The sequence below is a fragment of the Pecten maximus genome, chromosome 6 (genome assembly GCF_902652985.1).
Source record: "Pecten maximus chromosome 6, xPecMax1.1, whole genome shotgun sequence".
NCBI lineage: Eukaryota > Metazoa > Mollusca > Bivalvia > Pectinida > Pectinidae > Pecten > Pecten maximus.
The window spans coordinates 28199607-28214323 of record NC_047020.1 but is presented as its reverse complement, the minus strand read 5'-3'; positions in this window follow the sequence as shown (position 1 = coordinate 28214323).

Genomic DNA, 14717 nt, shown 5'->3' with positions numbered 1-14717 from the left:
AAGGAGACAGTTATCTCTTTACTTAGATATATTCAACAGTACATTGTCATATTACAAATCGATGCAAACAATAGCTGTCTTACTTTGTAATGATCAAAAAATTAATTGTCAAAAAATGATGATAATAAAAAATGAAGAAGGGTGATTTCAGTAATGATTCTGGTCAAATTCCTAATGAAATTAGAAGTTTTCCCTCCTAAGAAACCTCCCAGATCATCCAAGTATTTTTTAATTCAATTCAAATTTCCAGTAGTAAAGCAGTGGTAGGCTTAGCCTTGAATTAGATTAAATTCAGAAGCTGCTGAGTCATTACTTGTCAATCTGCCCTCCTAGCTCTGTCCAGTATAAATAGAGGGATCCCAAGTGAAGCAATAAAGTGATTGCTTTGTTAGGACTTCATCGTTGACCAATAAGAGGTTAAACTGTGTCAATGATGTTGGGGGTTCTGTCAATGGTATGGGGTCGGGACAGCAGTGCAGTGAAAGCCTGGGTCCTCAGGGGCAGGGCACAGCTCAAAGGGCTGTAATCAAAGAATAACAATCTCAGTAGTGGGGCAGATCAACAGCCCCTAAATACCTGGGCAGGTGAGATAAAAATCACCTATCCTAATTGGTTTCACCTGAGGTCTTGATTTGTTTGCAAGTAAAATGAAAGTAAAACTGAGATGATAATCAGCATTAGGGTATGTTTCAAAGGAGTTAAACTCCTTTAAGGGGTCACTATCTGTCGCCTTACCTGTGAAGATTGAACTCACCTGTACAATAGCTATATATAGATGATTGGCTATGTTGTAAGATGATCTGTCCACATCAAAGAAATAACTGTTTATTTTATTAATGACATATCTTGGAGGCCTTCCCATCTCTGAAAGTAAGGTCAAACTTTAAACCTGACTTTAAATGTTATCTCAATTAATTTGTCAAAACATTCCAGACCTGGAATATTTTTGGAGAGATGGACACCACTGTCAGAGTTCAACACCACATATTTGGATGTCCAGCTTCTCAGGTAGGGGGTAAACAAAATTTATAGGTCTGATGGTTTACATTTGTAAACAAAATATTGATGTAGCTTATTAACATGTGAAATAGTCTGTTACTGGACAAAACATATAGGGTACTAGTAGCTTGTTAAAGTTTTATGTATGAATTGACATTTTTCTGTCTGTGGCTTAATTAGTGTTAGGATATCAAGGTGTTTTTTATAGTAATATGAGAAACAAAATGTATATTTATTTGACAGTTGACACTTTGAAACTTTTTTTCAATAATACATTATTCATATTGGTAGATGTTTTACCTAAAAAAATATCTAGGAAAAAAAATGACTGTCAAGAAAACTGTCTCCTCTCTATATCTGTAGTGAGGTCAGGGTCTGATAGGTGTTGTTGGAGAAATTCTTACTGAATATATTATTTGTGTATTTTTAATATTTTTTTTTTTTTTTTTTTGTTCACTGATCATTTTGTATTTGTTGGAATTGTTTTTGTTTTCCATTGTTTTAATTAACAGTTCACCAGTAATGTATTATTTGTCAACTATCCCACTGTAAATCGCCCTAAAGTCTGCATGCCTGGTTGGTGAATTCCTCATCAAAGATTTTGTTTGTAATAATGATTAGAAATATTTTTGTCAGAGATACCAGATGGATGTTAATTGTGTAAATTGTTTTAGGTCAAGGTGCACAAGATTTAGTGTTTTCTGTCAGAATACTTCTTGATGTGACAAGCTGCTGTTTAATATGTGTTGAATATCTTTAGATGTTGGTTACGTTTCTCCATGATCCCGACTTTGAGGTGAGTTGTTCACCAGACATGCAGTGGTCATCTGAAGACATCGGTCATTTATATCCATCACGTATCATAAGGACCGCTGTGACAGCTTTGTCATATAAAAGGTTGTTGTTGAGTCAATGTCCCCTGCACCTGGGAAAACTCTATTTGGGTTTTCCATAAAATTGGTGAACTGGTCGAATGTCAGAAATGAGATTGGAGCATTTTGGTGTTAGTTTACTAAAGAAAATAATTAAAAATACAGAAGTAGTTATATTCTATGTCTCTAAATACCATTTCGGTATCATTCTGAAAATATTAGCGAAGTAAATAACAAACACGCATTTATTGGACTGGCGATTTTTTTTCTATTGTACAATAATTTCTTTTGATAATCATGTTCTAAATTATAATACTGTTATTCAGGTCATCAAGATAGATTTACTTAAGCAAAGAAGAATAAATACATCAAAACAATTTGAATCCATAGCAGTCTTATCAGCTTAATTGCTGTATTTATCTGCAAATAAGCCTTCCTCACAAATAAGCATGGCCCTTTAAAAGTTTAATACAGTAAGTTGAAAATGGCTGGCAAACAAGCCCTCCCCAAACTTTAGTATTAAACTTCAACATTAAGGTTGACAGCTAATTTGAGGATAAATACAGTACTAAACTTTTACACTAAGGGGGGGGGGGGGGGGGGGGGGGGGCATATTTGAGGATAAATATGGTATGAGACATTTTAACCTGGGGAAGGGTCCACTTATTTGAGGATAAATATGGTACGAGGCTTTTTAACCTGGGGAAAGGGGCTTATTTGAGGATAAATATGGTATGAGACTTTTTAACCTCGGGAAGGGAGCTTATTTGAGGATAAGTATGGTATGAGACTTTTTAACCTGGGGAAAGGAGCTTATTTGAGGATAAATACAGCTAGTGTATCGGTATAAACTGTTATGTGAAATAGTCACAATGAGAGATGAGAACAACCTATTGTCAACAACATACTGACCATGTCTACAAGAAAAAAAACTTAATAAGAGGTTAATGTTCCATTATTTCAATGTATTTACATTTGATATAACAAGGATATCTAAACTGAAGATTGCTGTAACTTGATACACAAGACTTGGGTTCGGTAACTTGTCTGTCTTCAAAGCAAGGAAAGTGTTATGATCATGCTTTTATTTTTGTTCAAGTTTAAGTTTTTTAAAAAAAAGTGTCACAATCTTGACACCTAAGGATATGAAAATTGTCAGATGTCTTGAGATCATGGTAAGTCAATATACAAACAGCAGTCTAGCTTTACTAATAATACTTCAACCATTTACAGTTTTAAAAACATCAGGTAATGCTGTGAATAAAAAACTTCAGGTACCAGATATATGATAAGTCCACATAACTCATAATAAAGAGAGAAAAAAAGTGGATTTTGATTTTCACTTGATATAGCTTCATAAATACTGGGTAGGAGAGGTAGAGATTGCATGTCCCAGTAACATGTCATCAGGATTAAATTAACTCGGGGAAGTTTGAATAGAAATTGGTGAATTTGAATGTAAATTGCATGACTTTCAGCCATAAAATGACATGCAACATATTACAGAATTTCCATATTTTGTACAAATGCCAGTACCAGCAGGTGTTGACGGGGAAAGGTGCAGGGTACGGATCCTGTGATGTGATACCTGTATAGTACAACACCTCTGTAATACAGTCTCTACCGTTGTCTCAGATGTCTTCATTCTCCGGTTTTTAATATGAATAAATAATTTATTAATGAATATGATCCTTTTCTATAAAATATATATGTATTGGTTTCATACAGCCCCGCACTGATCTTTTACATGAAGAATTAATTCAGATACACCATGTTATCAGGAAATATCATGGGTATCAGAAATAGTTATTAGCTCACCGGTTACGAGTAACCGAGAGCTAATGCTGTCACCCCGGCGTCGGCGTCCCACCCCAAAACTCTTAAAGTTTTTGGGGCAAGTTTTTGGAAAGCTTCAAGTCCAAAAGTATACACCTCATGCCCTTCTAAGTTGGTTTATACATTCATTAGAGGTCTAGGAGTGATATTATGGCAAAATCATGCAGAAAAAAATTGCGATTTTTTCGCATTTTACCATTTTGTGGACTTACTTTTTTTTGACACAAAAACCCACTTTAAAGATTTTGAGGGTTAGTTTTGAAAAGCTTGTAAGTCCACACCCTTCTTATTTGGTTAATACATCCATTAGAGGTCTAGGAGCGATATTATGTGACATACAATTTCAAAATGACATGCTTATACATAAATAAAAAATGAATGCATACCGTAGTGTGATTGCTGCCGCCGGTGAGCTTTCGCAATCATTGATTGCACTTGTTGAATAGTTAAATGAGGGTAGTTGGGATTTCTTGTAGGCCGAAAGAATATGAGAAAAAAAACTTGCCTATAATTTTTTTTCAAAAACTTTATTTCTAACAATTTACAGAGATTTAAAGACTAGGTGTTCTGTAAGGCTTCATTCAGGTGAGTTTCCATGGAAATTGGGACAGAAAACAAAATATGTCATATCCTCAAAGTGTGAATTAGTACGTACAGCAGCCCTTTTAAAAATGAGCATTATCAAAAGCTGTGAGATTGAGGTCAAAGTTTAATGTATGTTAATTAGTAAAATGGGCATAATGATGTCTGATCCACATGTATTTATCCTCAAATAAGTCCCGCACCTAGTGTAAAAGTTTAGTACCATATTTATCCTCAAATATGTCCCTCACCTAGTGGACAAGTTTAGTACTATATTTAACCAAGTCCCTCACCTAGGGACAAGTTTAGTACCATATTTATCCTCAGATAAGTCCCTCACCTAGTTTAAAAATTTAGTACCATATTTATCCTCAGATAAGCCCTCTCCCCTAGTGTAAGAGTTTACTACCATATTTATCCTCAATTAACTCCCTCACCTAGTGTAAGAGTTTAGTACCATATTTATCCTCAAATAAGTCCCTCACCTAGTGGACAAGTTTAGTACTATATTTAACCAAGTCCCTCACCTAGGGACAAGTTTAGTACCATATTTATCCTCAGATAAGTCCCTCACCTAGTTTAAAAATTTAGTACCATATTTATCCTCAATTAACTCCCTCACCTAGTGTAAGAGTTTAGTACCATATTTATCCTCAAATAACTCCCTCACCTAGTGTAAGAGTTTAGTACCATATTTATCCTCAAATAAGTCCCTCACCTAGTGGACAAGTTTAGTACCATATTTATCCTCAGATAAGTCCCTCACCTAGTGTAAGAGTTTACTACCATATTTATCCTCAATTAACTCCCTCACCTAGTGTAAGAGTTTAGTACCATATTTATCCTCAAATAAGTCCCTCACCTAGTGGACAAGTTTAGTACTATATTTAACCAAGTCCCTCACCTAGGGACAAGTTTAGTACCATATTTATCCTCAGATAAGTCCCTCACCTAGTTTAAAAATTTAGTACCATATTTATCCTCAATTAACTCCCTCACCTAGTGTAAGAGTTTAGTACCATATTTATCCTCAAATAACTCCCTCACCTTGTGTAAAAGTTTAGTACCATATTTATCCTCAGATAAGCCCTCTCCCCTAGCATACAAGTTCAGTACCTACATCATCAAATTTGCCTCATCCCCAAGAGTAAAAACTCGTATTAAAGTTTGGATTTGTGAACCACTTATAATTTACCATTTTAAATGGATAATTCTGCAAAAATGAAGAAGGGGGTTATTTGTGAGCAGGCACTTATTTGCAAATAAATACAGGTAGCATAAAAGCTTCCCAAAATCCTCTCGGCTTTCAAATGTGTGAAAGTGATGGAATGCTCTACAGTTGACTTTGACAATTATAAATTATAGTGTAGAAAGAAAAGTCTGTAATTAAATATAATCTTTGTAAGAGGATTAATTGGAACACTAACTGGGCTCCATACATGCAGAGAATATTTATATGAGCTCTGCTTATAAAATCATAATGTTTCAGTTATTGAATTTGGAACAAGTTATAATTTTGTTTTGGAAATAACTATTGGGACCTGTCCTAAATTTAAGATGTGTTCCAATTTGACCGAGTTTATGTATATGTAGGTTGACCAGGTAATTTTTGTACACCAGTGATTGTAGATGTTCCTAACAGTGCTGGGCGTGAAAATGAGCCATTCATCATGGCTTTTGATTGTTAAAACTACATGGAATAAATTTACTAACACAGATTTTTTTAGAAAGTCTACAAAAGAATTATGAAGATAAATTTGACAGGTCAGAGAGATTGCCATGGTTACGCTGTATGGGTTTTGGTGTAGGGTTTGCTGTGCCTGACTGGTAGGCTAATATTATTCTGAGCTGAGGTCCAGGGTTTACAACTCTCTTTTTTTGTCATAGATTAATATTAATGGGGAAAATGGAAATGTATGTCCATTTGTTTTAGAATCAAAAACTTCTATTTGACATAGTATGAAATAGATGGGAAAATTTGGTAACATATCTCCATCAATTACATTTTCAACAACAGATATGAATGAGCTGGAATATTACCTATCAAAATGAAATTAATGATGAGAGGAAAACAGTTCCCCCTCTAATAAATCACTGCAAGTTTTTAAGCTTATTGGAGTTTAACTGATTAAAGAAACATTTTTGCAAGGTCATTTGTGTGTATATATATCCCTAGATTCTTTGCTCTATTGATATTTTTCAAAGATGTATATTAAACATTTCAAACATGGAATAAAATCATTTAAAGAAAGGTATTTATAAAATTATCTTGATTAAAATTTCAAAAGTACATGTTTGTAATTGTGTGGTCTTGTACTTGTTTGATCCAGGTTACAAAAGCTCTTGTTTACACTACAGACATGCAATTGCGATTCAAGGTCTTAAAGTTTGGTCTGGGTTACACAAACTCTTGCTTACATTACAGACATGCAATTGAGATTCAAGGTCTTAGTTTGGTCTTGGTTTCAAAAGCTCTTGTCTAAGTTACTGACATACAATTGAAATTCAAGGTCTGACAATTTGTTCTGGGTTACACAAGCTCTTGTGTACATTACAGACCTATGACTTTTGTGTGATTCCAGCCAGATTGTTGGATCAATCTGAAGATAAATTTGTCTGTATCAATGTGCTATTTAATAGAGGCCAACAAAGTAAGCACCTTAAGTTGTGAGGTCAGATCCTGTTGTTTAGTCGGTACAGATTAATGAGTTAGGTTTGACATCAGTTCACCACTAGTGAACCGGATCATTAATTTCTATGTAAAAACTGCAACATTAGCCTATTGAATCACACAGGTCAAACAGTGGCACCAGGCAGTAACAGAAAATAAATCTATGTAAAGGGTCATTTCAACTTAAAGGTAAACCGCAGACATTAATTTAAAATCTGATAAGGGCAAAAAACAAATCATTCAATTGCCTATCACACTTATCGACAGTTTAAACTGTAAGGAGAGTAATTACTTTAACAATTCTTCATTGTTGATTGGTGGCAACTGAATAAGTAGGAGAATTTTTCGGCAATGACTGAACCATCAGGTGTAGGTTTGACCCAAGACCAAAGGATTTTATCTGTGGTGTCACACGGAGCCAATATGGGTTCTGATGTTAATAAAGATTTAAGAAAAAATAGGAAGTACAAAGGTTTTGAAAACAGTGGTGGAGTGGCTTTTAGGATTGTTTCTAAATCTTGATTTAAATTTCAAATGCACACTTTTAGGAAGTCAGGGATGGAGGTTAAAGCTGGTAAACAAAAGAACTGAGCAATAAGTGAACACTGATTGGATAAAAGGTTCAAAGGAGACTTCAGCTTTGATGATAGATCTTAGATTGGACAGTTTAAATGGAAACTGTGAGTCACTTATTACCACAAATAATTGATTACTATCAGACCCAGAATTCTAGTGGCACAAGCTATGATTATAGTCGTACTACCAATTTTTCATCAGCTGACAAATGTGGAATTGCATATCATTTATTAATGAGAAATTCATTCATAACTAAATACTGTGTTCAAAAAGAAGTTCAGTAAAGTAGGCAATTTATTATCCTTTGTTTTAATATGATAACTTCCCTGTAGATGAAGGTCAACATTGAAAAAAAAAAAAAAAAATGAACAAAATTTCTATCAAAATAAATTCAAAACAGATATAATTTTAGATCTGCTTTGACTGCCTCTACGTATCTATATTTACATTTCGGTGTAAGTAAAATGATTTGCAGTCGATGTGAGCATAATTAACGTGACAATATGACGTTTGTTTGCAAAGCTTTGGCATCTATATCGACCATTATACACCAAAAAAAGACAGTTTAATCCTTAAAAGAAACCGGGGATAAATATATATATATATATAATAGATGATAATATAATGAACTACTTAAATAATGAAGTACTTTCATAGTCCCCAGGAAGTTGTTATAAGGAAAGTATATATATATGGTGGCATATCGTAACATTGATCTACATTAGACTGTAATCATGACTTTAATTGGAAACTTCACTTTCTGCTCAATTTTGTTAGTTTTGTAAATCGATCTTCCGCAAATATTGGACTCTGGTATGATCTTGCTTTTCATTTAAAGTCCTGTATTGTTGCGGTGTTGCGTTTTAATCATTGGTGACCTTACCTTTCGACATTTCAAGGTCACTTCTGACACCTGGTCTTATTTAAAAGTCCTTGGTGGGTTATATCATCATCTTCAAACATAATCATGAACATTTCTGTGCGTATTTGCAGGTTTTGTTCCAAATTTTAATCTAAAAATCTCTCTTTATCTAAAACACCTGAAGTGCATAGTCATTTGCCAAAACACACAATTATTTCGCCAGAACAAACACAACCAAAACAAATGTAAATTTATTTAACTTGAATCACAAAGAACTTTGTTTCAAATTATATCAATGGAAAATCCTGTTTTTGAGTTCAGTTCCTGACATAATATTTGACACATAAGGTTTCACTCCTCACTGTGTAGAACTTAAAACAGTCTAAGGATATAAAAAAAAACTAAGAACTTTAATCTACAATCAAATAGAACACCTCTATTAAGAGATCTCAGCCTGACCCCAAAATTTCTTTATTACGATAGGACGATTAAAGTAAATGTGCAATGTTTCAAATACTAAAGTAATGATCAAATTAATATGAACTGAAACTGAACTGTTTCTTGTTTTAAAATGTTTAAATAACATACCCGTTTCTTGTTCGGGGATCAGTCTTTTTTTTTCGACAGGAAGTAACCTTACCTGTAGATGGACACCTGATAATAGTGAGACCCACGTAAAACACAATAGATTTCATATTTACAATTTATGGCAACTTAGATAAAGTTCCTTGGTGTTAGTTTAAAGATATGGAATGAATAAACCCATTTAAATACCTGGTCAGGTAAAAATAAATGGTGGATTTGAAACAATGGTGTAGTTATTTTGTACCGACAAGTATTGTGGGAAACAAACCTTGTCCGTTAGGAGAACAAGTGAATCTGATGGCAAGGATTCAGGTCCAATAGAGCGAGTTTTTTATCAGGATATTGTGGACCAAGTTTATTTTCTGAGGAGAAAGTGCCCATTGAGGATAACATGTAAACCCCATGTTGATAAAAATCAAGATTTTATACATAGCTTAACAGGAAAACAACCTGAGAAAAATCTTAAAACTTTTGTTTTGATCGGATAAAATAAAAGGAATTTTGAGTTGTATATAAATCAGAGATTTATCAGAAAGATGTTTAAATTCTGATTGTTATCTGTATATAATTATCGGAAGGTGTTAAAGTGTTAGATTCATTCTTAACTGGCCTGGAGTAGGTACGCGGCTGTAATGAAAAAATCTGCCGGCGGTAAACAAGGTAAGTTTTGTATTCTCTGAAAGTAGAAAATGAAAATAATATAGGAAAAAAAGAGCTTCTAGTAAACCTAAAGAGTATGTTTTTTTATCCCTAAAATGATATCGGACTCATATAGGTTTGAAAGGACTTATATGTTTTGACTCTCAAGATTTTTGAGAAATATAGTGATTTCACTTCTGAAATGGCTAAAAATCCAGGGTCAACTAGTACTGGACCTGCAGTCAAATTCAAATGTTATTATGCCAGACTTCTATATATCATATGAAATTAAACAAAATAGGATATTTCTTTGGTATGTAGACTGTTGCTATAGTGATATTACAGTATTCAATTTGGTTGTAGCATTTATTTCGACCTACAAGTATTCAGTAACTTTCAGTGTTAATGGGCCAAGTGCACCCTATGATTGCATCATGCTGAACTTTGATGTTACTGTTTCGGTATTTTGTGTGACGTGACCTTTTGTTGTGTTTTCGTTCAGACACCATAAATTACCTGACATGTTGTAAATTCAATTCATCAGACAAAGTATGTATGGATATAGGTATATAATTAACATAAACAAACATGTCACACTTTCACAGAACAGAATATAAAATTCCAATTTACATGATCAATGGCAATGTGTGTTAAATAATTGATTCTGGTGTCATGGTTGGTTGAATTGGTACACTAACAACCGTGCAAGGCTGGTCGTCACAGCGTGGTATATACATAACACATTCTACAGCCGTGTCACATCCATATCTAATCGCCTCCTGTCATGTGACATAGTATGACATTTTCAGCATGCATATGTCACTAATTAATAGCATGTCATGTTCAGCATGCGTATGTCACTAATTAATAGCATGTCATGTTCAGCATGCGTATGTCACTAATTAATAGCATGTCATGTTCAGCATGTGTATGTCACTGATTAATAGCATGTCATGTTCACCATGCGTATGTCACTAATTAATAGCATGTCGTGTTCACCATGCGTATGTGACTAATTAATAGCATGTCGTGTTCACCATGCGTATGTCATTAATTGCTAACATGACGTGTTCACCATGCGTATGTCACTAATTGAATGCATGTCGTGTTCAGCATGCGTATGTCACTAATTGATAGCATGTTGTGTTCACCATGTGTATGTCACTAATTAATAGCATGTCATGTTCAGCATGCGTATGTCACTAATTGAATGCATGTCATGTTCAGCATGCGTATGTCACTAATTAATAGCATGTTGTGTTCACCATGCGTATGTCACTAATTAATAGCATGTCGTGTTCAGCATGCGTATATCACTAATTGATAGTCAGTACGTCATTGTACGGTATAAGCTCAACCTTTCGGAGTCGAGCATCATCACAGTTCTCTGAGGTTTGTTTGATCACTGTTTACCTTGGCCTAATTACGAAGCATTATCATGTCCTCATTACAAATCCTGTAACAATTCATGTGTTTATTTTGGTAATTTAAGATTTTAAAACTTACTTTTGATTTTAAAATTTGTGTAACAAAAAGTATTTTTCGTCTTTACGTGAAGTCGAAATTTTAATTGTTTTAAGAGATGTAAAAAAATTAACCCCAATTTCATCATAAGAGATTTACTTTGGTTACCATTCCCTAACTTTTATAAAGAAATGCCCAGTCACATGTCGTATTAAGCTCACCTTCCCATATCCTTACCAAATGGATCAGAATCATAAAGTCTCGTTTTCATGTATAATTTTGATATCCTACAGAGGCCAGTCTTGGTGTAGATATTATGTCTAGAGGAACAGAAATGTGTTTAATGATCGAAATACAACCAAAGTATTTGAAAGAAAGTGACATAGTTTGACTTTTTTGTACGTGGGGGAGGGAGGGTACCACTTTGAGGCTGAGACAGCAGTAAATAGCTTAAGATTTTGTCTACATAGTGCTCCCCCATCTCCTAGTTATAACTACAGGGGAACTCCATCTTGTTGACAGACATTTGTCAGAATACAACGAGCTCTCCACTGCAAATGAGTCAAAACTGCCGAAACAAAATCCTTGAGAGGAGTCTTCACTTGTTTAGGGTTGAGGTCGTGTGGACTTGTCAGCACCAATATGAGAAATTGTCTTACTTATGATAGATGAGGCAGGTTATCCCAAAAAATGCTTTCCTCCTTGATGATGTGAAAACTCAAAATTAGAAAAACTTCTGGTTTTGTTTTGGCAAGATCAGTGTTTTTGATAGAGATTGTCTGCTGCTGATAGTGTTGTGTATAGTTAGAAGGCACTGTCTGGGAATCCATAGGTGATTGGTAGTGAGAGGGGCCACTGTGGGGCTGGTAGAGACAGGCTAAAGGTTAATGATGGGGGGGGGGGAACAGGCTAGAGGGTAATGATGGGGGGGGGGAACAGGCTAGAGGTTAATGATGGGGGTAGGGACAGGCTAGAGGGTAATGGGGGGGGGGGGGGACAGGCTAGAGGGTAATGGGGGGGGACAGGCTAGAGGGTAATGGGGGGGGGCAGGCTAGAGGGTAATGGGGGGTGGGGACAGGCTAGAGGGTAATGGGGGGGGGGACATGCTAGAGGGTAATGGGGGGGGGGGGACAGGCTAGAGGGTAATGGGGGGGGGGACAGGCTAGAGGGTAATGGGGGGGGGACAGGCTAGAGGGTAATGGGGGGGGGGGGACAGGCTAGAGGGTAATGGGGGGGGGACAGGCTAGAGGGTAATGAGGGGGGGGGGGGCAGGACACTGGGGGTGATTCTAGGGAATGGGGGTAGGGGAAAGGTGCTAAAAGATAGGTGGCATTCAAGGAGGGTGAAAGATGTCAAGGGAAAGGTGGACCCTGGGGAAGAGGATTTCTAAGGAATGGGGAGAGGACCCTAGAGGAGATGCTCATTAAGGGGTGGAGATGAGGGATAGGAGCTAGGGGAGGAGTCATTAGGGATGGTACCAGGAGGAGAATGTAAAGGAGCTAGAGTAGGGCTTGAGGAGGAGGATTATGCTATGAATAGGTTTGACCCCTGGGGAGGGGAAGGATGAAAAGGAGGCACCTGGTGTGAGATGATACCAAGGGATTAGTGACAGGTGGATAGTCACTGGGGAGGGGGCATTGGTGATATGGATCACTCCTGTAGGTATGGGAGAGTCTAAAACATGTTGAGGTGTTGTACTGGAAGGCTGTGGAATTATTGAACTTATCATCTTAGCACTTCATCCTGATTGTAGAAATAGATTTAGATTTTTCAATTTTCTATTTCTATTCAAATGGCATTGTGTGGGGGGGGGGGGGGGGGGGGTCTGTAAATTATCTATGGGTATGTCTTTTAGTTTACCTATAAATGTGTCTAGTTTTCAGGATATTAAGATTGACAAATGTCCAGGGTTTAATATCCTATGTGTATGATGAGAGGGTGATATGTTCCAGGACAAATTGTCAGTGTGCTTTAGAAACTTCTAGGGAGTCATAAAAATGTATTAATTAATCCTACCCTGGAGTTAGAGATAAGTGTTAGGATTAATTAGTACTCTGTCCCTGTTAATACCCTGACTGAAGGCCATAGGTGAGCTGTCCTCTTTTGTACAGGTTTTATAGACCTCCAGTTGGAGTAAGATCCCACTGGGGCTAGGGTGTTAATTTTCCAATTAGACAGGGCAGGGTCAGACTGTGTACTAACCCCCACTGCTTTATGGTGCACTACAGCATTGTAACAATACAAACAGCTTCCCTGTTAACTTTCATTGAACAGGTTGTTTTCTATCCCAGCTTGTACCAGGGCACAATAACCCCAGCAAATCAAGTGGGATGAAGTGGGTTACTTTAAGATTCCATGAAAAAAATGAAGAAAATGGAGTCTCTTTATTAAGGATCTCTAACTTTGTCTACTTAACTTTACAAAATACAGCATTAACTTTAGGTTCTATTCCACACCTGTTGTGACCTGTGGTCAGTTTGTTTGGTCAAATACTTGACCAGCCTGTACACTGATGGCTCTACAGATGTTGACCAATGCTTCTGTCCTAATTGGTCTGATTAGCCTGACCAGTATGATATACATTGTCCCTGTGTAGATATATATATATATGTAAATCAGCCAGAGGCAATGACCAGTTAATATATATGAACTTTGTAACATTTAACTTCAAACAATATGGTGAAACATTTAACTTCTAAACAATATGGCCACATTAACCTTCGTGCTGGAGGTCCCATATTGTTATGTGCCACATTAGCTCCAGTTTTCACACAATATTTCCTGGATTAATGGCTGATAAGTCATTTTAGGAGGAAAAGGTTAATTGGACAGATTAATCAACACCACACACTTGGAATTGAATTGCAAAATTTTACATTTGATTTGTGTAGCCTTAATAGCCCTATTGACGGTTTTGTGATCAGAATTGAAAACCAATTAAATGATTAAATTGAATTATTTCAAGTAAAAATGAAATATATTCAAGGCATACACTGGTTTTAAATGAAAAAAAATTTGATGATGTTTATAGGGAGTTCTTGATTATAGAGGGCCTTTGATTACTTTTCATGATCTGATTTTTACACAACTGTAGACTGCATGTCAGAGCCAGACCTAAGTGTTAAAGACTGTCCAGATAAAGACTGTCCGTTACTGTCCAGATAAAGACTGTCCTGATAAAGACTGTCCGTTGATTGCCTGTATGCAGTCCGTCTATACCCTCTATAGACACTGAGTTGAGTGTAAATGTAATTTGGGAAATATCAATCAGTGCCCAAATTACCAGGGACATGTGCCGTCTTTCATCCTCCAGGTACTACCTATAATGTGTGACCTTGTAACCAGCAGGTAGTAGTTGGTCAGACCCAGGACCAGTTCCTACATATTACTTACTGTAAAAACAGCCATAACACTGGCAAAATAATTATATACTGCACTGCCAAAAGTCATACCACATTTGTTTGTTTATCATCAATGAGGCTTGATGGCCAGTTTGATTAGACAAAGTGTCACATTTCGCCCCCCAACAGATCAACATTGCTGGGTAAGTGGTAGCTCGGCTGCCATTGGCTGGCTGTGTACTGGGCCACTGTGTGTAGGAGGTTCTTCGGTGTGGAGTATAGTGGTGGAC